Source organism: Lithobates pipiens, unplaced genomic scaffold, assembly GCF_037356315.1.
Source record: "Lithobates pipiens isolate NorthernLeopardFrog02 unplaced genomic scaffold, aLitPip1_a1.2 Scaffold_13, whole genome shotgun sequence".
NCBI lineage: Eukaryota > Metazoa > Chordata > Amphibia > Anura > Ranidae > Lithobates > Lithobates pipiens.
This window is the reverse complement of record NW_027507718.1, coordinates 386,518,176-386,545,048: the sequence shown is the minus strand read 5'-3', so window position 1 is coordinate 386,545,048 and position 26,873 is coordinate 386,518,176. Positions and strand designations below refer to the sequence as shown.

The window sequence follows — 26,873 nt, the reverse complement described above, 5'->3', positions numbered from 1 at the left end:
GCCACCTCACTGCCTGTTTTGACCTATAAAAACCCACACCACAAGCATCAGGTGAGCTATGAGGATTTGATGGGGAGGGTAGCTGGTGGTGACTAGGGGTGCACCGAATGGGTTTTTTGGTGCCGAAACCGATACCGAAAATGAAAAATACACTAGGCCGAAAACCAAAACTGATACCGAAACAGCACCGATACCGAAAATGACTGTTTTTAAAAAATATTTTCATACAGCAGATGGTCAGAGACTGGGGACATATTACAGGAGATGGTCAGAGACTGCAGGCATGGTACAGGAGATGGTCAGAGACTGCAGGCATGGTACAGGAGATGGTCAGAGACTGCAGGCATGGTACAGGAGATGGTCAGAGACTGCAGGCATGGTACAGGAGATGGTCAGAGACTGCAGGCATGGTACGGGAGATGGTCAGAGACTGCAGGCATGGTACAGGAGATGGTCAGAGACTGCAGGCATGGTACGGGAGATGGTCAGAGACTGCAGGCATGGTACGGGAGATGGTCAGAGACTGCAGGCATGGTACGGGAGATGGTCAGAGACTGCAGGCATGGTACGGGAGATGGTCAGAGACTGCAGGCATGGTACAGGAGATGGTCAGAGACTGCAGACATAGTACAGGAGATGGTCAGAGACTGCAGGCATGGTACAGGAGATGGTCAGAGACTGCAGGCATGGTACAGGAGATGGTCAGAGACTGCAGGCATGGTACAGGAGATGGTCAGAGACTGCAGGCATGGTACAGGAGATGGTCAGAGACTGCAGGCATGGTACAGGAGATGGTCAGAGACTGCAGGCATGGTACAGGAGATGGTCAGAGACTGCGGACATGGTACAGGAGAGATCAAAGCAGCCTCACCAGTTCCCCTCAGATGCAGCCTGCCTGATAAAAATACATGCACAGTGTTTTCCATGTATTCCAATGGCTTTAGTTCACACCATGCAGTCAGTTTCCGGTGCAGAAACTGACTGCATGGTGTGAACTAGAGCCATTGGAATACATGGAAAACACTGTGCATGCATTTTGTGCAAAAAAAAAAAAAAGCACACGGAACTGCATCTGGTGTGAACTGGCCCCCCAAGCAAGCTACCTGGTTCCGTTCCAACAGACTTCTATTGGGAATACTCATATCGTTACCTCTACTAGCAATAACTTAACCCTTCCCCATTCTATCACATGGTGATAAAAACCTAGCTGGGTCAAAATCAAGATTATTATTTTTTTTATATGGCCAATAAAGGGAGTACAGCCTTTGTCCTGTGACCTGGTGTTATATAGCATGGCTACATTCACACAAGTGGCCAGAGGTGGATAGTTTCAGACTTGTACTTTATTTTTATTTTTTTGGGCCAGTTTGATATATGCAGTAAGCAGCATGTTGCATCAAGTACCAATGTGGTCTCTGTAATCAATTTGATTAGTTCTATTACTTTGTCCTAAAAAGAGATGATTAACGCACACTGCCACCAAATATGTATTAAGGATCCAATGTAACACATGCATCTCCGCTTACTCATGCCCGGATCAGTGCGGTGATCTCCGTGTGTCACGGAGCTGTGCATTGAATTTCCCGGGCGGATGCAGTAACAATGTCCCGCCTCCTGTAATATCGTCACGCTGATTCAATGTCCCGCCACTGGATCAGTGTACCGTCTGTCACAGGAGGCGGGACATTGTTACTGCAGCCGCCCGGGAAATTCAATGCACAGCTCGGTGACACACGGAGATGACCACACTGTCGGGCGGGAGGAAAGGAGGAGGGAGGAAAGGAGGAGGGGGGACGGAGGACGAGCCAGGAAAACACCCGTGCAATGGGCGGCACCAGGGGGCGGAGCCCCGCACAGGCCCCGCCCCCATTTTTCGGCCCCATTATCGGCAAGATTTTCCTTTCGGCAATTGGCCGAAAACACCATTTTCGGCCGATATGTTTCGGCGGCCGAAATTTCGGTGCATCCCTAGCGGTGACCCCACCCCATCCCCAAGTTCGACTGCACATATCCCTTCCCCCCTCTGCTGCTTCCCTTTGCTCCCTACCTCTCCTCCCCTCTTGTCCCTCCCCCATCCTTCCTTCCCTGTTTCCCCTCTCCTAATTGACCTGTAATTTAGGGAGGATATGGAGCACGGGGCTGCTTTATCTGTGGACCACCGGTCCGCATCCCCCTGAAGATAGGACATACAGACATCAGGAGGTCAGACTTCCTAATGGCCCAACTGCAGTAAGATATATACAAAATGAGAAGCTGATCTTCAATACAAGTGACGCCCATAAACCAAAACGCTTAAGAGTAATAGACATATATGGTCAAATTGATTTTGCTGTTGTACAACTTAAATCTGGATACGAATATGTGACTGAAAATTTTACTTTCTGGATATTTGAGTATTTCTTTTGGCTTAACTTGACAAGGGGTGCCTTAATTACCTGTACTGTTATCTCTGTTATGTTCCGCATTATCTTTAACCACTTCCCGACCAGCGCACGACGATGTACGTCGACAGAATGGCACGGGCAGGCATATTGCCGTACATGTACGTCCAATATTCGTTGCCGCCGTGCCATCGGGAGCGCGCCGCCGGCGGCGCGCTCCCGCGCTGGTCGGGACCCCCGTGATTCCGGTCGCGGGACCCGCGGACTCGATCGCCGCGGGCATCCCCGCGATCATCTCACAAAGCGGCCGAATGGAGGAAATGCTGTATAAACAACATTTTCCCATTCTGCCTAGCAACTAGTGACGCTGATCTCTGCTCCATGTGATTGGAGCAGAGATCAGTGTACACTAAATGACAGCCCAACCCCCCCACAGTTAGTAACACACCCCTAGGAACACTTAACCCCTACACTGCCACCCACTGGTTAACCCTTTCACTGCCAGTGTCATTTACACAGGAATCACTGCATTTATATAGCAGTGATTACTGTATAAATGACAATGGTCCCAAAAATGTGTCAAAAATGTCCGATGGGTCCCCCACAATGTCGCAGTCACAATAAAAATCGCAGATCGCCGCCATTACTAGTAAAAAAAAAAATAATAAAAAATTATTAATAAAAATGCTATAAAACTATCCCTATTTTGTAAACGCTATAACTTTTGCGCAAACCAATCAATAATCGCTTATTGCGATTTTTTTTTACCAAAAATATGTAGAAGAATACGTATCGGCCTAAACTGAGGGAAAAAAAATGTTTTTTTATATATTTTTGGGGGATATTTATTATTACAAAAAGTAAAAAATAATGCGTTTTTTTCAAAATTATCGCTCTATTTTTGTTTATAGCGCAAAAAATAAAAACCGCAGGGGTGATCAAATACCACCAAAAGAAAGCTCTATTTGTGGGAAAAAAAGGACGTTAATTTTGTTTGGGAGCCAAGTCGCACGACCACGCAATTGTCAGTTAAAGCGACGCAGTGCCGAATCGCAAAAAGTGGTCTGGTCTTTGACCAGCAAATTGGTCCGGTCTGAAAGTGGTTAATAAAATAAATTCTTTATGGGAAAAAAAAAACCCCACACCACATCCCTGTGCATTGCATGCAGTTGATGCATGGCTAAAGTCAGTTAAACGGGTCATGTTCAGCGGGCACTACTACCCATCAACCGCAACAGAGGGATCATTTTTGCAATAATGCAAAGCATTGTGGCATGTGTACTACCTATCCACTGTCTTTGCTGCTTAAGGGGGAGTGGTTGAGGAAGGGGTGGGGGGTGGGGGGGGGTGTAAAAATGTGGCTCAACCGTGTGTTTTTTATTGCCCTCAGAGCCACCATTAGAAATCATGGGGCCCCTTACAACCTGACAGGCCCTGCGAAGGAATGCAAGGGGTGAGACAAGCAAAAGTCTGATGGACTACACACATGACCAATCAGACTCATCCTGGTTCCCAGCTAAACTGGCACCCCTAATGACTCAGTGGGACCCGGTATGGGAGGGCTGACTGTTCCCCTCTATCAGCAAACCTGACTCCCCCCAACTGCAAGTGTAAAGGAGGCTTTAGGGCTTGTTTACACCAGATACATTCAGGTGTGTTTTAAATGCAGCAAAATCACAGTACAAAACTCATATGCAAGAAAAATGAATGTACAGTATGCAGTGCTTTCATGTATATTTAAAAAAGTAAAGCATGCTGCATGAATGAGCACAAATAAATAGGAACCTGTGAAAACTTCCTTTAGACTTAACAGTAATGGCATTTCCAAGAATTTTCCAGGACAGCTTACTTGTGAGATGACTGGCTCCGCCCTCTACAGCAGAGCTTAACAAATTTGCCGTGAATCGAGAAGCCAGCTAAAAAAGTTAAGAGCCAGTTTCTTTTTAACTACTGGTTACTGTCACCCCCTTCTTGCCCAGGCCAATTTTCAGCTTTCAGTGCTGTCACACTTTGAATGACAACTGTGAGGTCATGCAGCACTGTACCCAAATTACATTTTTTTTTTTTGAGACAGATAGAACTTTTTTTCTGGTGGTATTTAAAGCGATTTTAAAGTCTCCGTTTTTTTTTTTGTTAAAAATAATAAACATTTCCACAGGGAAGCCTGGATCCTCCTCTTCTCGGGTCCCTCTTCGGCTATCATGGCCCCACTCTCCTGATGCGTCTCCCCACAGCAAGCAACTTGCTATGGAGGCACCTGAGCCGAGCTGCAGCTCCGTGTATCCATTCAGACACAGAGCTGTGGCCGGGGCTAGCCCCCTTTCTCTCCTCATTGGCTGACTGATTGACAGCAGCAGGAGCCAAAAGGCACTGCGCAGCTGTTTCAGCCAATGAGGAGGGGATTCCCGGTCAGCAGAGACAATCATTGTTGGATAGAGAGGGGCCGATGCAACACAGAAGGCTTTTTATCTCAATGCATAGAATGCATTAAGATAAAAAAACAAACATTCTGACCTACAACCACTCTAATCAGCAAAAAAAAAAAAAAGACCAAAAAAAAAAAAAAATTAATAAACCCTTTCTAAATTAAGAAAAGTTAGAAAATTTTGCAAAAAAAGTAAAAAAAATTATTTTTCACTAATGTGCAGTCATGAGGCTGCACTGATATGCACTGACTGGCTGCAATGACACGGCAGCAGTATTTGGCACTGATAGGCAGCACTGATAACATTGCATTGATGGAGCTGCACTGATAAAGCTGCATTGAGGGGCACTGATAAAACAGCATTGATGGGCACTGAGAGATGGCTGTGCTGTCCAATGGGTAGCAGTTCTCGAGTTGCTCAGACCTGACGCCGTAGCCAATCGGGGGGGGGGGGGGGGGGCTGTGAGGCAGTGTCCAGCTTGGGGCAATTGTTGAACTTTTTCAGAGCAGCTGGTTTCTGCTCCAGGGAGTCTCCCCGGACAGCTCGATCCAGACCCGCACCCATTGGGAGGGAGAAGAGAGCCGCACAGGGGACATTTCCTGACAGGGGTTCTGCTCTGCCCCTGTCAGCTCCACTTCTCCCCGAACCCACCCCTGCTACTACCCTACAGCCACACATCTGCCCTAACCGGACCCGTAGGCGGAGAGGATCCGATCCATTCCCCTCAGAGACTGCAAATCGAGCGAGGGAATGATGGCCCCCACTCGACTCAATGACGTTGGATGACGGCCTTAAAAAGGGGAATTTTTTTCTTATTGAAAAGGGTCAACATTTGTCGCTGTTTCACGAGCCGGTGCAATTTTGAAGCATGACATGTTGGCTATCAGTTTACTCGGCATAACATTATCTTACACAATATATATAAAAAAAATAATAATTGGGCTAACGTTACTGTTTTCTTATTTTCTAATTTAAAAAAAATTAAAATTTCCTATCAAATACTTACTGTAATTTTCCTTTCCTGATGGACTGCATGGCAGCATATGTATGGGTTAACCCCGCCTCCACTCCTCCCCTATAGGACCCCACTCCCACAAATCTTTGCTCTGAGCCAGAGGCCGCGTTCCATAACTAGCCTCCTCAAGACACTGGTGGCGATGCCCGGCAGGTGTGGAGATGCGACTCTGTGTACATCTTTCAGCATGTATGCATTCCTTGATCATCCGATCGAGGGCAAATACTGCTGTGCAAAATGTAAGCACATTGTTTCCCTGGAAGCCTGGGTTCTGACTCTAGGGAAACAACTGTCAATACTGAAAAGACCCTCCATACTAAAAGGAGAGCTGGGAACGTACCCGGCAGGTGCAGGCAGGGGCCAGCACTGAGGCAGGAACTAGAAAAGAGTAGATGGGTGACAGTCAGGAAGGGTAGAGGTGAAGTTGGCTGGAAACCATTCATGGGTATTCCCTTTATCGCAGGGAGAGAGAAGGGTATGCCTGTATATCAGGAATAATGTACAAGTGAATGTGAGAGATGACATCACTAAGGGAGCAAGGGAGGAGGTGGAATCCTTATGGGTAGAGCTCCAAAAGTGATGAAACTAAAGGGAATGTAATACTGGGAGTATGCTATAGGCCCCCTAATCTGAAGGAGGAGAGGGAGATGGACGTCCGATCATAATTTGGATTAGCGGCAAGGATGGGAAGTGTCATCATAATGGGGGATTTTAATTATCCAGACATAGACTGGGCTGAAGGAACTGTGCATTCGTCTAAGGCTCACCAGTTCCTAAATGTCTTGCAGGACAATTTCATGGGTCAGATGGTAGACGCACCAACTAGAAACAAAGCGTTACTAGACCTACTGATTATCAACAATACAGACTTGATCACGGATGTGGAAGTACGGGGTAATTTAGGAAATAGCAATCACAGGTGAATTAGCTTCAGTATAAAATCACATAAATAGAAAACATAAGGGGAATACAAAGACTGAATTTCAAAAGAGCCAACTTCCCTAAACTACGAACTGCTAGAAGATATTAATTGGGATAAAATCTTAGGAACAAAGAACACGGAGGAGAGGTGGGTTTGCTTTAAGAGCATATTAAATTCGGGCATTAGCCAGTGCATCCCATTGGGACATAAATTTAAAAGAGCGAATAAAAGTCCTGGGTGGTTTAACTCCAATGTAAAAATGCATATACAAGCAAAGGAGAAAGCCTTCAAAAATACAAAGCTGAGGGATCATCATCAGTATTCAAATTTTACAAAGAATGCAACAAGAAATGTAAGGGTGCAATTAGGGCGGCTAAGATAGAGCACAAAAGACACATAGTGGAGGAGAGCAAAGAAAATCCCAAGAAAAATTTTAAAGTATATACCGTATATACTCGAGTATAGGCCGACCCGAATATAAGCCGAGGCCCCCAATTTACCCCCAAAAAAACTGGCAAACTTATTGACTCGTGTATAAGCCGAGGGTGAGACATGCCTGTCCATCCCTGTGTGTGTGTCCGTCCATCCCTGTGTGTCCGTCCATCCCTGTGTGTCCGTCCATCCCTGTGTGTCCGTCCATCCCTGTGTGTCCGTCCATCCATCCCTGTGTGTGTGTGTGTCCATCCATCCATCCATCCCTGTGTGTGTGTGTGTCTCCATCCATCCATCCATCCATCCCTGTGTGTGTGTGTCTCCATCCATCCATCCCTGTGTGTGTGTGTCTCCATCCATCCATCCATCCCTGTGTGTGTGTGTGTGTCTCCATCCGTGTGTGTGTGTGTGTGTGTGTGTGTGTGTGTGTGTGTGTGTGTGTGTGTCCAGCCTACCTGTGTCCCGAGCCTTTGTCCCGAGCCTCCGTCCCGTGCCTTGCCTCCGTCCCGTGCCGTGCCTTGCCTCGCCTTGCCTCCGTCCCGTGCCCTCTTCGTCGGCGCCTCGGCGGCCATTGTAAAATTCAAAAGCCGCGCCTCCGCCTTCGCCTGTGATAGGCGGAACACTGAATTTCCCAGCAGCCTGTGTTCCGCCTATCACGCACATCGTATCATCCTCGTCCGTAGTACGAGGATGATACGATGTCCGTGATAGGCGGAACACAGGCTGCTGGGAAATTCAGTGTTCCGCCTATCACAGGCGAAGGCGGAGCCGGAGGCGCGGCTTTTGAATCCTAGAATGGCCGCTGTCTGTCTGCTCGACACGCTGATCGAGCGGGCAGACAGCGATGACTCGAGTATAAGCCGAGGGGGGCACTTTCAGCCTCAAAAAAGAGGCTGAAAATCTCGGCTTATACTCGAGTATATACGGTAAACAGTAAAAGAGGGAGGACAGACCATATTGACCCATAAATAATGAGGAAGAGAATCTGGTTACAAAGGATGGTGAGATGGCGAGAGTATTGAATTTATTCTTCACTTCAGTTTTCCCAAGGGAATCGGGGGGCTTCAGTAACCAAAACTGCAGGGTTTATCCTCATGACACATCACAGGAAGCACCCTCATGGCCAGCAGAGGACAGAATTATAAATAGGAAAACTTAAAAAATTAAAAATGAATAAGTCACCGGGACCAGATGGCTTGCACCTGTGGGTCCTTAGGGAACTCAGTCAAGTAATTGCCAGACCATTGTACCTAATTTTTACTGACAGTCTACTGACTGGAACGGTACCTGCTGATTGGAGAAAAGCCAATGTAGCACCAATATTTAAAAAAGGGCCAAAATACATCCCTGGGAGTTACAGACCAGTTAGCCCAACATCAATAGTATGCAAGCTCTTGGAGGGGATGATAAGGGACTATGTGTAAATGATTTTAGCAATGAAAATGGTATTAACAGTGATCAGCATGGATTCATGAAGAATCTTTCTTGCCAAACCAATCTATTAACCTTCTATGAGGAGGTGAGCTGCCATCTAGATAAAGGGAGGCCCGTAGACGTGGTGTATCTGGACTTTGCAAAAGCATTTGATACAGTTCCCTATAAACGTACATGTCCTTACTGTACAAAGTAAGGTCTGTTGGCATGGTCCATAGGGTGAGTACATGGACTGAGAACTGGCTACAAGGGAGAGTTCAGAGGGTAGTGATAAATGGGGAGTACTCTGAATGGTCAGGGGTGGAAAACGGGATCCCCCAGTGTTCTGTCCTGCAGGATGTGCAAACCAGTGTTCTGTTCTGCAGGATGTGAAAACCTTGTAATTAGATCTGAACAAATTAATGGGATGGGCAACTACATGGCAAATGAGGTTGAATGTGGAAAAATGTAAAATAATGCATTTGGGTGGCAAAAATATGAATGCAATATACTCACGGGGGGAACCTCTGGGGGGAAAATCGAGGATGGAAATGGACCTGGGGTCCTAGCAGATTATAGGCTCAGCAATGGCATGCAATGCCAAGCCGCTTCTAACAAAGCAAACAGAATATTGGCATGCATGAACCACTTAAGGACCAGCCTCATTTTGAGATTTTGGTGTTTACATGTTTAAAACAGTTTTTTTTGCTAGAAAATTACTTAGAACCCCCAAACATTATATATTGTTTTTTTCTAACACCCTAGATAATAAAATGGCGGTCGTTGCAATACTTTTTTCCACACCGTATTTGTGCAGCGGTCATACGAGTTATTTATTTTACCTTTTATTTTTACACTGTTTAAAAAAATAATTGTCCCTTTTATTCCTATTACAAGGAATGTAAACATCCCTTGTAATAGAAAAAAACATGGCAGGTGCTCTTAAATATGAGATCTGAGGTCCAAAAGTCCTCAGATCTCATATTTAGACTAAAATGCAATAAACAAAAAAGAAAAAAAATTGAAATTTAAAAAAATTGGCCCTTTAAGAGCTATGGGCGGAAGTGACGTTTTGATGTCGCTTCTGCCCAGCAATTGTATCTTCCCCTCACTTGTCTCCATACTGAGCCATCGAGAGGACGCGATCACCTCTGCTGCTGCCGACAGCTCCGGTAAGCGGCGGAAGGCACCAGATCGGGTGGGGGGGGTCCCTCTCTCTCCACCGATAAAAGTGATCTGCCGCAGAGACCACTTTTATCTTGTAGCGGACTGCCCACTGAAGAAAGGGATACCGGGGTTATGGCAACTAGCTGCTGCCATAACAACGATATCCTCCTTCAAACAGCCGCCATAAAACTGCGGCGGGCGGTCCGTACGTGGTTAAGAGGATTAAATCAGAGATAAAGCGATAATTCTCCCACTCTACAAGACTCTGGTCTGGTCTCACTTGGAGTATGCTGTCCAGTTCTGGGCACCAGTCCTCAGGAAGAATGTGCTGGAAATGGAGCAAGTACAGAGAAGGGCAACAGAACTAATAAAGGGAATGGAGGATGTTAGTTATGAAGTTATGAAGAAAGGTCACGAGCACTGAACTTATTCTCTCTGGAGAGGACGCTTGAGAGGGGATTTGATTTCAATGTATAAATACCATACTGGTGACCCAAACAATAGGGATGAAACCTTTCTGTGAATAGGTGTTTAATAAGACTTATGGCCCCTCATTAAAATTTGAAGAAAAGAGGTTTAACCTTAAACTGCGTAGTGGGTTCTTTACTGTAAGAGCGGCAAGGATGTGGAATTCCCTTCCACAGGAGGTGGTTTCAGCGGGGAGCATCGATAGTTTCAAAAAACTATTAGATAAGCACCTGAACGACCACAACATACAGGGATATACAATGTAACACTGACATAAAATCACACACATAGGTTGGACTTGAGTCATTTTTCAAACTCCCCTACTATGTACAGTGCCTTGCGAAAGTATTCGGCCCCCTTGAACTTTTCAACCTTTTGCCACATTTCAGGCTTCAAACATAAAGGTATAAAATTTAAATTTTTTGTGAAGAATCACCAACAAGTGGGACACAATTGTAAAGTGGAACGAAATCTATTGGATATTTTAAACTTTTTTAGCAAATAAAAAACTGAAAAGTGGTGCGTGCAAAATTATTCGGCCCCTTTACTTTCAGTGCAGCAAACTCACTCCAGAAGTTCAGCGAAGATCTCTGAATGATCCAATGTTGTCCTAAATGACTGATGGTGATCAATAGAATCCACCTCTGTGTAATCAAGTCTGTATAAATGCACCTGCTCTGTGATAGTCTCAGGGTTCTGTTGAAAGCGCAGAGAGCATCATGAAGACCAAGGAACACACCAGGCAGGTCCGTAATACTGTTGTGGAGAAGTTTAAAGCCGGATTTGGATACAAAAAGATTTTCCAAGCTTTAAACATCCCAAGGAGCACTGTGCAAGCGATCATTTTGAAATGGAAGGAGTATCAGACCGCTGCAAATCTACCAAGACCTGGCCGTCCCTCTAAACTTTCAGCTCAGACAAGGAGAAGACTGATCAGAGATGCAGCCAAGAGGCCCATGATCACTCTGGATGAACTGCAGAGAACTACAGCTGAGGTGGGAGAGTCTGTCCATAGGACAACAATCAGTGGTACACTGCACAAATCTGGCCTTTATGGAGAGTGGCAAGATGAAAGCCCTTTCTCAAAGATATCCATAAAAAGTCTTGTCTAAAGTTTGCCACAAGCCACCTGGGAGACACACCAAACATGTGGAAGAAGGTGCTCTGGTCAGATGAAACCAAAATCAAACTTTTTGCCCACAATGCAAAACGATATGTTTGGCGTAAAAGCAACACAGCTCATCACCCTCAACACACCATCCCCACTGTCAAACATGGTGGTGGCAGCATCATGGTTTGGGCCTGCTTTTCTTCAGCAGGGACAGGGAAGATGGTTAAAATTGAGGGGAAGATGGATACAGCCAAATATAGGACCATTCTGGATGAAAACCTTGGAGTCTGCAAAAGACCTGAAACTGGGACGGAGATTTATCTTCCAACAAGACAATCATCCCAAACATACAGCAAAATCTACAAAGGAATGGTTCACAAATAAACGTATCCAGGTGTTAGAATGGCAAGATAAAGTCCAGACCTGAATCCAATCGAGAATCTGTGGAAAGAGCTGAAAACTGCTGTTCACAAATGCTCTCCATCCAACCTCACTGAGCTCGAGCTGTTTTGCAAGGAAGAATGGGCTTGGGACATACCCCAAGCGACTTGCAGTTGTAATCGCAGCAAAAAGGTGGCTCTACAAAGTATTAACACAAGGGGGCCGAGTAATTTTGCACGCCCCACTTTTCATTTTTTTATTAGTTAAAAAAGTTTCAAAAATCCAATAGATTTCGTTCCACTTCACAAATGTGTCCCACTTGTTGGTGATTCTTCACAAAAAATAAAAATGTTATATCTTTATGTTTGAAGCCTGAAATGTGGCAAAAGGTTGAAAAGTTCAAGGGGGCCGAATACTTTCGCAAGGCACTGTATGTAAGATATAACTTATAATAATCGTAATATCTGAGGGATTCCTAGAACTGAAGGAAGGCACTGCTGGGAGTCAACTCAGGACTCCCTGTTTACTAGACGTGCTCTTAAACCAACTAAGCCACAGCACGCCCTCTCCCACGTTTAAAAGGACGCAAGCTAGAACTCTAAGGTTGGAAGAAAAATTTCTTGGCTCCCATGAAAGACTCATGCACCCTTGGGAATTGAGTCAAGCATAGGTAGCAGCACAGTTCGAACTGGAAAGAATGTTAAGAAAAGTTCTCCATGACCAGTGAATCAATCCTGAGGTTTTTTATGCCAATGTGATAGCCAGGAAAAAGGCGAACCTGACAGAAGCCTTCAATGGAGACAGCCCTAGAACATTCTGCTCCGATTGCCAAGGGGAGTTGAGAACAAGAGGGAGACTCCATTTGGAAAACCTCCACTTACTCCGAGGTCTGAGCCTAGCTGCCCTCTTGAAGAATTGTTGGACAGGAAAAAGAAACCTAGAGCGGGATAAACCTGTGAAGACCGATAAAGCTGACACTTGAACTCTGAGGGAGCTGACCAATAGGGCCAGTTCTAGATCCAACTGGAGAAAGCCTAGAATATTTCGAACTTCTAGATCACTACATGATCTGTCAGCATTGGACATGTATTTGAATAAACTTTGACCAGATTCTCCCGTAAACTTTGTTTGCATTCATATTTCTAGTATTCAAGAGGGCGGAGATGACTCTGGAGGAGCAGCCTAGGACCTCCAATCTCGAAAACCAGGCCGTCAGATGCAACTGTGCTGGACATGGATGTAGAAATGCACCCAGTAACAGAATGTCTGGCCTGAGGAGAAGGTGCACTGGGTTCCCGGAACTGTGCTAGCAAGGGGAACCATGGCCTAACTGGCCAATAAGGCATTACTGCCGCTACCTCCACAACCTTTGTTCGGAGTCTTTGTAGAAAACCGAGGTTGACCAGGACTGGAAGGAATGCACAGGTCCTACTGAATTTCCAATGGTCCATCAGGACATCTGTGCCTGAAAACCTCCACATATACAGACCATTCGTTGTTGTCCAACTGGACTCTGGAAAGAATGTCTGTTAGAATATTTTGGAGTCTGGGGACATAAGCCGCTGAGATGTAGGCTTGATTCTTCTGGGCCCAAGACAAAATCGGCTCCATTCCCTGTAATAGAGAACAGGCTGTGAGTCCCCTTGTCTCTTAACATAGGAGACTGCCATAGAGTTGACTAACCTAAGAGCACTGACGCTCCCTTTGTTATATGGTGAAAGGCCTGTAAGGTGCAGAAGGCTGCCCGTAGTTTCAGAATGGTCAACACAATCTGAGAAATGGAAACCCCCACCTGCCATGAGCTATCCCCGACAAGCAGCAAGAACCCCCATTCCATATGGCTAGCATCGGACATGATAATGGACTAGAAACGGAATTGAATGGCAGATGAGCCAGTTTCTCCATTGCAGCCACCAGGGAACTCGTACTCATGATTGAGGTTATGTAGATGACCTTAATTCTGCTTCCTGGCACCCACTGCTGGAGAAACCCCTTCTGGAAGGGCCATCTTCTCCAGCTTCCACTTGACCCTCGGAACTGTAGACACCATAGTGCCAATCATTTAAGACACTGAAAAGTGAACAGGTGGGAAGAAGACAAGGCCAGGAGTATTCTGTTTCAGAACATCCGGATCCAGAGTCAAGGGAATGATCCTCTTGATTATAATGAAATGAGCCTCGAAGCACACAGGAGACTAAGTGGACTCCGGGTGACTCTTTTTCAGATTCAGCTGCCATACGAATTTGAGGAGCATTGAAAGACCTGAGTTCTGGGCTCCAGCAGCTGCCCTTTGTTTTGGGACAGTAGGAGAAGGATATCCATGTAACTATGCAGGCGTATGCTTCTTGTTTTGATAAAGAGCAAAACAACCAATAAGACCCTGAAAATATACAGGGTGAAACCCAAATGGCTGGAGCTAGAGAAGATGGTCTTGACCTACAGCGAACCAAAGGAACTTGCGGAAGTCTTCTACAATGGGCACATGAAAGTAAGCATCTTAGGTCTATTGGAAACAAGCCAGTCACCTGGCTGGACCTCTTACGAATCATGGACAATATTTCCACCTTGAACTTCTCCTTTGCTGAAAATTGACCCAGGTGCGCAAGGACAAATATCCATTGAAAAGAATCTGAGATGAGGACTTCTGATAGACCATGCATGTCTCAAAAGACCATTTTGACGTCCCAATAGTCTGAGGCCCAAACTCATTAGCTTCTTGGATACCCGAGATCAAGCTTTTAGCATACTTTTGAGGGGAAATCTGGTCTCCAGTCTGTAAAAACTTGCGACCCTCGCACGCTCCAAACTTTATTCTCTAGACTGTCGTCTTCCGGCCTATTAAATGCCGGTCTTGTGGCAGGACCCCAACTTGCCAACTGTGGCCTGGGTTGTGGTGCTATCCAGCTTGCCAAAGATGAAGCTCACTCAAAGTAAATACTATATTACTCCTGTTAGAGGCGGGATCAGCGAGCCTAGGTCCCAGCCAAAGTACTCATTTGCCGTAGTCGACGACAGCATAACCCCGTGGATGATGTCAATTGGAGCCTCAATGCAAACCGACACCAGCTCTGGCTCCTGAACTACAGAGTTTCTGAAAACACTCTGAAATATTGCATCCATTCTCCCTCCACATTTTCATCCTTTTCAACATGGACGCAAGAGCCCAGGCCGACTTTTGGGCTATTCATTGCATCTTCCAAGAAAAAAAAAGACATGTTTGCTCAGAAGGGAGGTATATCTCGTGACCTTGCTCCACTCATCCAAAATTATGTTCCCTAGTTCCATTCGGAATGGGAAAACAGAATACTCTCTCTGAGGCTACGCCACTATTGTGACACCATTTAGAGTGCGACCTTAATGCAACTGAGTGCAGCCCTGAACCAACTTCTCAATCTCTGGATCAAAAGTCACACTAAAGAAGTGCAGGAACCTTTCCAGAATCGCTGCAACTTTAAGTCGCATAGATTGAAACAGATGTCATTAAAAATCAATGGGCTGTGACTCGTCTTGTTGACCCTATGTGTCACAAGTCGCATGGCAAATTGCACTAGCGGAAGACAGAGCCCAAGGTGCTTACAGAGCTTCCTCTTGCTTTGCAGGAGACTCTGCAGCATGGATATGCAATTAGTGAAGCTCCAACTGTTGCAGAACTACAAGTCCCATGAGGCATAGTAAGACTCTGACAGCCACAAGCATGACACCCAGAGGCAGAGGCATGATGGGACTTGTAGTTTTCCAACAGCTGGAGGTCTGCTAATTGCATATCCCTGCTCTATAGGTTCCATTCATGTACATGCGCCCATCATTTCCTTAACCACAAGGCCTTACAAGGGTAAAGAAACTCATCTCCCTCTTCCTCACTGTCTAGGGTCTTCATAGATGGATGGCCTAGTTGGGACAGTTCCAGTTCTTTCTGGTCACCCTAGTGGGAGGACACACCTCAATGGCTGTTGAACTTTGCGTGTGGCATGTATTCCACTCTTTATGGGATTCTTGTACCACGTGCCTCACCAGAGATTCCATTTGCTGGAAGTCACCATCCCCTTTGCCAACCGCCTGGGCTTAGAATAGCTCACACAGAGACTTTCCCTCTGGGACCAGAATCCCGCATTCCCAGCAGGAAAGGCTGACATAACGGTGGGTGCATAAAGGAGGATTCATAGCTTCTACTTTGAAGGCTGGACCTTAATGCCAAATACATCTGAAATAGGAATGTTGTGACCTAATGAGGTCTTCATCATCTTGTGCAGTGTATTGCCAATCTAACCTAGAAGGAGGTTGTCAATAGCGCAGAGAAGAGAGGAGGGAAGCCGAAGCCCCCAGGTATGGCATCACTTCAATCTAATTAATTTAATTTCTTTAAACATCCTTGTCCTTGCTTGAGCGAGTATGTTGAATTACATCATATACATAATTAATTGTATATGATGCCAATAATATTTTAGATCTGCTCACCTCATATGTGCTATCACAATATGTGACTGGATTAGTAAAATCACTCCTATCTTATACGATATTTGGACTTGTATTTGCTGCCACTGATTATTTCACTTCTTTGTAAAATGACTAGGGACTTCCTAGTCATTATACAAATAAGTAAAATAATCCTATAATTTCAATCAGTGGCAGCAAACACAAATCCAAATACCTTACAAGATAACAGTAATCTTACTAACCCAGTAACATGATGAGGCAGCACTGATGGCCACTGATAAGCTGCCCTGATATGCTGCACTGATAAAAATGCACTGATAGGGCAGCACTAATGAGGCTGCATTGATGGGCACTAATAGGCTGCACTGATGGGCTCTGGTAGGCTGCACTGACGAGGCAGCAATCGTGGGGCCGCACTAATAAGGCAGCACTAAATAAACCACTGTCCTAGCCTGTCTACATACAGTGATACCTCGGTTTGCGAGTAACGCGGTATACAGGCGTTTCACAAGACGATCTATATGACTTGACTTGATTTGCGAAAGCGGTCTCGCGATACAAGCAGGACTCAAACCGCTGGTGTATATATTACCATATGTGGCCAGAGGTCCGGGATCACTGGAGAACTTGGAGAAACTCCCAGCTGGGTGGGGCGGGTGTAACGTGTGTCAGAGCACCCGAAAGTGTTAACAGTTCCCGAGTGTCTCAGAGTGTCACCAGCGTCCCCGCACCTTGTGGATCGAATCATCTGAGCTTCCATTATTTCTTATGGGGAAACTCGCTTTGATATACGAGTGCTTATGATTACAAGCATGCTTCTGGAACAAATTATGCTCGTAATCCAAGGTATTACTGCACTACCATAGCCTGTCTATATACTACCTTAGCCCGTCCATATACTACCTTAGCCCGTCTATATACTATCCTAGCCTGTCTATATACTACCTAAGCCCATCTATATACCTGTGGACCACAGCTGGCGCAAGGAAGTGAGCCGGTGTCACCACTATTTGTCTTCAGGCTGGGTCCAGAGGTGCACATGTGGGCCCGCGGACCATGGCGCCGCAAAAATCCCAACCCCCAACGTATACAAGGGCAGGGCAAATGGGGTGGTGCCAAGTGGGTGGCAAAATTAGGTTTTGCCTAGGGTGACAAAAATCCTTGCAGGAGCCCTGGTACAGGCCATGCATGCTCTTTGCCACCCAGTCCCTTGTCATTAATTCTACTTCTCACATGTTTAGTACACTGAACTCCCTGTCTGATCCCCCATCCTGTCACTCTGCTCAGCCCATGTATTCGGCGCTGTTTATTACGTTGATGAAATAATTCCCCTGCCCACATGCAGTGTTCTCTCTCTCTATACGTATTACCTGCACACAGGCAGACTTCCTATAGAAGACGTCTCCCGAGACACACCATCACCCCCTCAGATACAGCGCGGGGCCCACTCATTGGCGCAGAAGACTACGAGTCATCAGTTTCTTAGCGCGACAACACCAAGTGAAAGCCGTTGCTGGGCTCTGATTTGACAGAAGCGTCCCACCATTCGCCTGGAGCGGCCCGTGTTATTGTTGTTATGTGAACTCCTAGCCAGTAGGAAGCGGCCCTGCTGGAAGCCCCCGCCCAGGCTGACTTCACTGCTTGTAACTCGGAGCTACTGAGACAAAAAGAAGATATCAGCCAGGAGAGCGGGGCGGAGGTGAGTCGGGTGTAATGTGACTAGGCGGAGAGGAGAGGAGAAAAGAAATAAGGCGTTCTATGTGTTCCTTATACCGGGGAATGTGTGAGGGGGGAGCACAGCTGTCCGGACATGAGCGGCTAGTCTCCGGGGTTGGGTCTCAGCATTCAAACTATTGCCTAATAAGGCTGCTGGAGGGACAATGAGGTATTCTGTGACTGGGAAAGGCATGACAGGGGACAGTCATGGTCAGCCTGTAGTTAGTCATGAATGTCCTCCTTCCCCTCACACTATATATCTCCAGGGACAATGTGTACTCACCTCTGGGGGAGGGGACAGACCTTTCCATACATCTGAGGACCCCGCAGACCCCATCCTCACCAGAGTGTCGCACTAATAAGCCTTTTCTCCCCACAGCAGTGTGGAGAGCCAATTCACATGAATAGGTGGCCCAATGTGTGACAAATGAAAGCTCCGCCACCTTTTTCAGGTGGAGAGTTAAGCACATTTTGGCGAGTTTCTTGGCAGCGTTTGGTGTGCCGTTAACAATTAATGACACTACAAGCACGTCCCGTGTTTTTCACGTGTAGAAATGTGCGGTTCTGAGCACCTTCCTGAAATACGCAGGTGTGATCAAGGTCTGCTTTAGGCTCAATTCACACCGCTGGGAACCCAAAGTCATGTGACTTTTATGATTTGACATTGCAGTGTAAGTTACAGAAAAGTAGTGTCGGAACCCCCTTTTTTTTTATTTATTTTTTGCTGCGACTTGAATCGCATTGATTAAGACGGCACCCATTGAAATGAATGTGTTTTGGATTGTCATTTGTCCTGTCTACACTTCTCACTGAAAGTCTCACTGAAGTGAAGGAAAACCCTACATTATGGGTTGTCCACAGAACAGTAATGGAAAGGAAATCTTTCAGTGGGGACACTAGTTCTGGTGACAACCAGGGTTGTCCTCTCACTTTCTGTTTTGGCTATGGGACAGGAAGTGAAAGGAAATCTCCATGAGATACAGATGTAAAGAAAAACCTGACCAGGGTTATAATGTTTCCCTAAGACCCCATACACAATATATTAGATTTTCTGCAGATTTTTGTCTTCATATTTACCAAAACCATATGATATGAGGTCAAACCTTAAGAGTTTCAATTTGTATGCAATCAGACAGGCCCTTGCACTATATGGTTTTGGTAAATCTGAAGACAAAAATCTGCAGAAAATCTAATAGTGTGTATGGGGTCTTAGGCCCCTTTCACACTACTGATCCATTCAGATCCGCCTGTCAGTTTTTCAGGCGGACCTGAACGGATGCTCCATAGAGCTCTATGGAGCGTCAGATGTCAGCGGTGACATGACACTGCGGTCCGTCGTCACCCGATCTCCCATAAGGGAGAGCGGCGCTGTGACAGGTCCGTCCCTGCGCAGTGTGCAGAGACGGACCTGTCATCTCCCTGCTCAGTGGAGATCGCTCCGGTGATCCTCGCTGAGCAAGCAGATATCCACAGGGCAGATCAGCACTGATCCGCCCCATGTGAAAGGACCCTTAGGGAAGCATTATAACCCCGGTCAGGTTTTTCTTTACATCTGTATCTCATTGAGGAGATTTTCTTTCACTTCCTGTCCCATAGCCAAAACAGAAAGTGAGAGGAAATCCCTGGTTGTCACCAGAACCTTAGTCTATCCAAACTGAAGGAAAAAATGTTTGTTTATTTAAGACCCAGTCACATATACAATAGGCTGCATAGCCCAGCCCATAGACAAGACAGTCTGCCCTATGTCCTTTTGCGTTTACACCGATGTGCTGAGAAAAAAAATATAATTTGCTGCATTTTTCTGTTGCACTGTAAGGCCTCGTGTGCACTGGATGTTTTTACAGCAGCTGTTTTTGGCTTCAGACGTTTTTTTTCTACAGTCAATAAACTCCCCATCGTGTTATCCTATATGTCCATGCGCACATAGGCTGTTATCAGCAGTTTTTGGCTGGGGCGTTTTTTAGCTTTAAAAGAACCCCAAATCTAGTGGGTTCTGAGAGGAGTTTTTCAGCTGTAAAGACGCTCTAACATCAAAAAACACTGATAAACGCTCAAAAACGTGTCTCGCTAGCATTTTTTGACATTTTTGAACCATTGAAGAAAAAGAAAAACGCTGAACCAGAAAACCGCTATTGAAAGATGTTAAAAAAAAACTCACTGCAAAGCTACTGGTGTTTTTATAACGTTTTATTAACGTCCAGTGTGAATGAGGCCTAATACATTGCATCATAACAGCCTGCAGAGCTTACACATTAAAGAAATATACACACTATCAGATTTTCTGCAGATTTTTTTTTCCTTCAGATTTACCAAAACCATGTAGTAGAAGGGCCTGCTTGATTGCATACAAATTGAAACTCCTAAGGTTTGACCTCATATTATATGGTTTTGGTAAATCTGAAGTAAAAAAAATCATCAGAAAATCTGATAGTGTGTATGGGGCTTTAGAAAGAAAAATGTACACAGGCTTTTATGGAGTCGGCTCACACATCTCTGTGGCGAATTGCACAGGGGTCCCGTCTTTGGCCGAGTTTCAGGCAAAAAAATTTGGACCTGAAACGGAGAACAGAGACACACTGGACCCCTGCTGTGAGCCGCATTGGTATTAGGTGTGAACACAGCCTTAAAGCAGAATGAAACCCTTCGATCCTTTATAACCAAGGAAGCTGCCATCTGTAGTTGTCGTGGGGCAGCGTACATGTGATCAGTTATGACACCAGTCATTTGATGGCTTGACAGTTGGATTAAGAGCTAACATACACTAACATACCTCGAATGTAACGGTTTTGGGAAACCATTAAATTGGTGGGTTTAGTGCACTTTAAAATGTTGCAGAATTAAAAGAGAATTAATCTGCTAGTTGCCCTGTTCTGCAAAGATCTAAAGCAAGGGCAAAAGGAGGGCACAAAATATTCTATCTGTTTTTTTTTTTTATATTCTTCTCCCCTTGTGCATTTACAGAAAGCCTTGTATTTTATACACTGAATGTGGCATTCTGTGAAGGGATAAGGGGAGCAGAGGGCCAGTAAAAGACGCATCCCCTTGTCTACTAACCGATCAGCTTGCACAAATCGCACCCCAGTCATATAAATCGATGCGGGCGTGCATGCTTAGTCGACAACACCCCAAAATGGTGTTAACACCCTCGCAATCCGATTCTTGTGTGACCAAGAAAAGGGTCCTGCTCGTTTTTGGTGTGATTTGAGCTATACAGAATAATGGCTCAAATCGCACTGCTGGAGATTTGCATGTGATTTGAACACGAAGGCAGTTCAATTGCTGTTCAAAATCACAAGCAGTTCCCGTGAAGTCCCGTGAACTGGGGCTTAAAGTGAATTTCCACCTTTCCAGCCACATCAGGATAACACAAGTTTATATTTGTTACATGTTCCCATTATCATAGCATAACTTAAAAAAGATAACCAGCAACAAAGATAACCAGCAACCCCAGAACACTCCGATCAGTGCTCTGCTATTGGCTGAGAGCACTGATCAGGGTCGGTCGGCTGTTGTTTTTCCAGCATGTACATCCGACAAAAGCCGGCCAAACAGCCGACTTCTGTCAGACAGACCGACACACAAAGGCTGAATGTCAGACATTTTTTTTATTGAACCGGCTGATGTCTCCTTACATTCAGAATCAGCGATGACACCTTCTTAAAACATTCTTAACTTTCAGATATTTCTAATTGTTACAGGTATGCTGTGAATGGGAATAGATAACAAACATAGTGGTGGTGTTTTCTCAAATTTGACTGCAGAAGTGGAAATACCCTTTCAGCTCCCTGTTTGGTAATGACTTTGATAACGTGAGCAGATTTCCATTTGTTATTTCTGCCCGGTAAGGCATGCAGCCCAGGCAGTAAAGCTTCTGCATGTTGTCCTCATTGGGTAGGCGTACAGTATGAGAAGATCTGTCTTTGCTGGCCGGTCTGTAGCAGGTTTGAACGTTCAGATTCCAGTGACTGTTGAGTGTGTCCCATTTTAATCTCATTGGTGGCATTTTGTGAGAGTAGGGAACTGTGACATGTTTATAAGGGAGGGGGGAAATGACAGAAATGACATGTCATCGCTCTTACAGGGTGACAAACAGTAACTGCCCGCGTGGTTGCCTCTTTGTGGGCCTCTCTAATGAGGGTGTCAGATGTCCCAAGTTGTTTGTCCTGGTTTCCATGCATTGATGGGGTTGTTTGAGGTCTAGGCTGTTATGGAGATGTGAATTGTACTGACGTGTTTGTTACAGACAGGGATGTATGGTTTTATAAGCACTGCACCTATACTCAGAGGAGGAAGAAGTGGTGATACATGGCTGTGTTTTTCCCACATTTGCCCATATTTTGCTTTAGGGAAGTACTTTGGTGGTTTTTATTTCTGTCATTCCAGCTGAGAAAATACACATAGACTGTGTAGCAATATGGAAAATAGTTTATTGTAAAAAGGTTTTTTTTTTTTGCGTAATGATTGGAAATATGGTATGAAATTAAATAGAGTAAGTGATCCTTTCAGTTTTGTATTGTTTGTGCTCTCTGAGTCAGCCTTTCTGTGCAGTACAGCTGTCCGAATACTAGATGAAGCTTGCTTACGCAGTTAGGGAGAGCGCAGTGTGCTGTATATGGTTTACAAAAGAAATGATTCACATATCTGAAAATGCTTATGTGACTTATTTGGTCAAGCGGCTGTTGCTGATTCTTTCTGCTGAGAGGCATAGATGCCTTTAGCTACAATAAATATTCCTGGCAAGGAGTTGGAGAAATCCTAAGAAACAAGCCTGAAGGGATGATGTTAAAGGGGTGGTAAAGGTAAATATTTTTTCACCTTAATGCATTCTATGCCCGCGCCTGCTTCTCACCATTTGTGGGAGCTCGCATAAATATCAGAAGTACTTGCAGGAGGAAGCAGAGACAGCCACCGAGGGACCCCAGAAGAGCAGGTTCGGGGGCCACTCTGTGCAAAATGAGTTGCACAGTGGAGGTAAGTATAACATGTTTGTTATTTAAAAAATAATAACTTTACAGCCCCTTTAATGTATCGCTAAAACCATCTAACATTGGAGAGAGTATTGAATGATTAAAGTGCATGTTACTCCTACATTTTATATTCCCGGGATGTGTCTGTTGCACTATATACTTATATGTACTTGTAGTGTATGAAACATATTGTACTTATATACTGTGTGCACAATTATTAAGCAAGTGAGTATTTTGACCAAATCATCATTTTTATGCATTATGTCCAACTCCAAGATGTATAAACTTGGATGCTTATTGGATTTAAGCATATCAGGTGATGTGTATTGAGATCAGTACCCTATATCAAGGTGTGTATAATTACTAGGCAGCTTCTTTTCCTCAGGCAAAATTGGCCAAAAAAAGAGATTTAACTGACTCTGAAAGTCAAAAATCTTCAAAAGTCTTTCATAGGGATGCAGCACTCTTGAAATTACTAAAATATTAGGGGTGTGAACAGAACCATCAGATGTTTTTTTGCAAATAGTCAACAGGGTCTCAAGTTACGTGTTGAGAAAAAAAAGGCAATTAACTGCCAAAGATTTGAGAAGAATCAAACGTTCAGATTTCAGAACTACAACCATACTTTTTCCTTGTCACTGTAAATCTGGCCATGGACTGAGCGATTTTCTTTCCCACAACCACTGAGATGATGGGGGAATCCCTCCCACGGAGATGGAGCCATTGTGTTCTGGTGGGGGAGGGCAGGGGAAGCCGTCCCCACCAGGATAACACAGTAATAATTGCTTGCGGCTTTAACAGCTGCTAGCTTAATTGCATGTAAAATACAGCAGGCTGGTTGTATTCATACACCTGCTTTAGAATACACAATATTTGTAAGAATTAGATGTTATTTGGGTATCCCTAAGTTTAGCTTTGAAATAGACACAAAACATTTTAGTCTTAATTACAGTTGTATCTGTCTCTCTGCTGAACTGGTTGACTTAGGATATTCATCTCACATCTTCTTGCCACAAAAACATTTACTGGACCTGCTCCAGCCCTGAGTCTGACATGCATGTGACCTGTATTACCCAGGTTTTAGTAGCTGATGGTAGTTTCAATGCCCATTGTTCCCAGGGGACCTGATGTTGCAAATTGGCAATTGCAGCTGGTGGCACTGATGACAACACCACTCAGGGCCACATATTAACCACTTTCTGTCCCGCCTATGTTCAGTATATGGTTCATGGCCAGTCTCTAGTTCTGGGAGGGCATCGTCCGGTGTGCGCGCTTCCTGTGTGCCCTCTGGGGCATGCATCAAGAAATCTCTATGACCACTGTGTGCCTTGGACATCACAGATTGAAGTAAAGAGCCAATCACAATGGCCTTTTACTACGTAATCGCTGTGTCCAGTCACAAGCAATCACAGATGTAATGTAAACACAAAAGGTCTTTGCCTGTAACCGCCTCTCTTCTCTCACACAAAGACAGTGTTTGAGGGATAGAGAGAGAAATCTGTGAGGGAAGCAGTGAGTACAGTGCCCTGATCATCGGTGCCCATCAGTGCAGTTTATCTGTGCCGCCTCATTAGTGCAGCCTCAACAGCCTTAAGGTAATTTGTAAAGCTTTATCTTTATGACAGAAGGATTTTCATCCCAGCATAATTTCAGCTTTGATGCCCTTACTCAATAATCTACACTGTGGACTTTGCTCAGAAAAACACAACTATCTTAGCATACTTGGCTTGTCTGGGTTTATGCCAGGCTGGCAGTTACTTTGCACGTAAAATATCATTGCCCTGATATCTGATAGGCAGAGCAAATGTACCCAATAACATACTGATGACATTGCCTGCTTCTCAATGTATAATTACAATGTATAAATAGTTCTTGTAGGTACACGAAAGGGAGGTGGTGCTGCTGGCCATGTTTCTGCTTTATAGAGGCAGCAATGGCTGAATTAGTACTAAAGGCTCAGTGTTTCTTACTGTAACCACTTCTCTACCAGAGCTGTTTTTGTACATGTTAAAATGTACGTTTTAGGCCTGAATATTTAGTTAACCAACCAAACAGTATACCTTCAGTGGGCTGTAAAAGTAATGAGGCAGCTTTAACTTGAAAGCCCATCGCCCGCTTCAAATTTTAAATACAGTCCCTGCTGGGTGGGGTGTTTTTAAAATCCCAGTCGAGCAGCCAACTGTGTCTAAGGCTAGGTTCACACCGGAGCGATGCGGGAACGCCGCGAATCCGCGGCGTTTTCCCACATCGCAAGCCTCCCGCCGGCAGTTCACACTGCCCTATGCGGACTGCTGGGAGTGTCAGTGAAATGTTAATGACACCCCCAGATCAGTTTGCATATCGCAGTGCGATCTGCAAACTCGGACAGGAATCGGATTGCATGATGTGAACACCCATGCGATCCGATTCTGCTGCGGACCAAAAAAAGGGTCCCGTGCGAGTTTGCGGCGGGTGCGATGCGAATTCAGCCATACTATCTGTATGGCTGAACTCGCATCGCACAGAGATCGGATGTGATTTGCACTGCAGTGCGGTGCGAATCACATCCGGGTCTCCCAGCCGCAGCGGTGTGAACCCAGCCTAAATGGTGCTAGTAGACAAGTGGTTAATTAAAAAAAAAAAAAAGTGATCAGTCACTGAAGCCCTTCCTTGTTTTTTTTTTTCTCTGTGAATGGAGAGGAAATATATACTGCATCTTTCTCTCTCCTAAAGGAAAAAAATAATAGAAAAATAAAGAAAAAATACCTAGCTGAAAGTTTGATCTAGGTTAGTGCCAGGGTTAGTGTTTGGGTCAAGGGTCAGTATATTTTGGGCGAGAGGGTGTGGGGTTTTTTTTTTTTTACCACTTCAGCCCCGGAAGGATTTTCTTTCTCAGTTTAGGCTGATCTGTATTCTTCTACATATTTTTGGTTAAAAAAAATCACAATAAGCGTATATTGATTGGTTTGTGCAAAACTTATAGCGTCTACAAAATAGGGGATAGATTTATGTTATTTTTATTAGTAATGGCAGCGATCTTTTTTTTATTTTTATTGCGACTGCAACATTGCGGCAGACACATCGGACACTTTTGGCACTATTTTGGGATCATTGACATTTATACAGTGATCAGTGCTATAAACATGCACTGATTACTGTGTAAAGGACACTGGCAAGGAAGGGGTTAAACACTAGGGGGCGATCAAGGGGTTAACTGTGTTCCCTCACTGTGTTCTAACTGTAGGGGGGATGGGCTCACTAGAATATGACAGAGATCACTGCTTCCGATGACGGGGGGGGGGGGGCAGTAGATCTCTGTCATGTCATGTTGCTAGGCAGAACAGGGAAATGCCTTGTTTACATCTCCCCGTTCTGCCTCTCCGTGTCACCCATTTGCGCAGCCGTGCCATTGAGCTGACGTACATTGTCGTGCGCTGATCGGCAAACGATTAATTGTCAGTATCGGTGTGTTTTAGGTAAGACCAAAAAAAGCAAAATGTGCACTATTGATTCTGGGCTGTGCTACGGTTACAAACCACAAATAACATAAACATATGTGGTATCGCTGTGATCATCAGGAAGAAATATATACAGCTAAATGCAAATCTTTTTTTTACTATTTTGGGCCAGTTTTCCATTTGATAAAAAATAAATAAAAATCAGGAGATATTAATTACAATTTACCACCAAATGAAAGCCCAATTTTTCCTGAAAAAAGGTATAATCCAGCTGAATACACAAAATACCGGTAGTTGTCATGATTTACACATTTTACTAACCCATGTCATAGTTGCAAAATTGTGCTTGGGCATTAAGATTTGTTTTACTCTTAGGCTTGAAGGGGTTCATTAATGGTGGCCATTGAAATAAATAAATGAGTGCTGAAGACGCTTTTAGATGCACTTACAGGCGACTTTCCTGTGGGTAACATTCACATCTATGCTTTTTATGGAAAAGGCCAGTGACTTTTTTCTGGTTTTTGGTTCCAGAGACTTCAATGGATCAAAACCGTGTATTTAAAAATGCAAAATGCCTTGAGAATATGCAAACTGTAACCTGCA

The 26,873-nt window shown here is 44.8% G+C and overlaps 2 protein-coding genes across 4 annotated transcripts in view; one reads left to right on the top strand and one right to left on the bottom strand.

Moving 5' to 3' along the window:
• The window catches only part of PRIMPOL (primase and DNA directed polymerase), a 131,468-nt gene extending 113,789 nt beyond the window's left edge, over positions 1-17,679 (bottom strand). For 2 of the 3 annotated variants that reach the window (XM_077477298.1, XM_077477299.1), the window contains exon 1: positions 17,521-17,679. The gene's annotated coding sequence lies outside the window, so the exon portion shown is untranslated. The remainder of the gene's footprint in view (positions 1-17,520) is intronic. The other variant, XM_077477297.1, reaches the window with a different exon arrangement.
• Positions 17,680-17,702: 23 nt separating this feature from the next.
• Positions 17,703-26,873, top strand: part of LOC143975192 (caspase-3-like) — a 58,115-nt gene continuing 48,944 nt past the window's right edge. The window contains exon 1 of the mRNA XM_077477300.1: positions 17,703-17,849. The gene's annotated coding sequence lies outside the window, so the exon portion shown is untranslated. The remainder of the gene's footprint in view (positions 17,850-26,873) is intronic.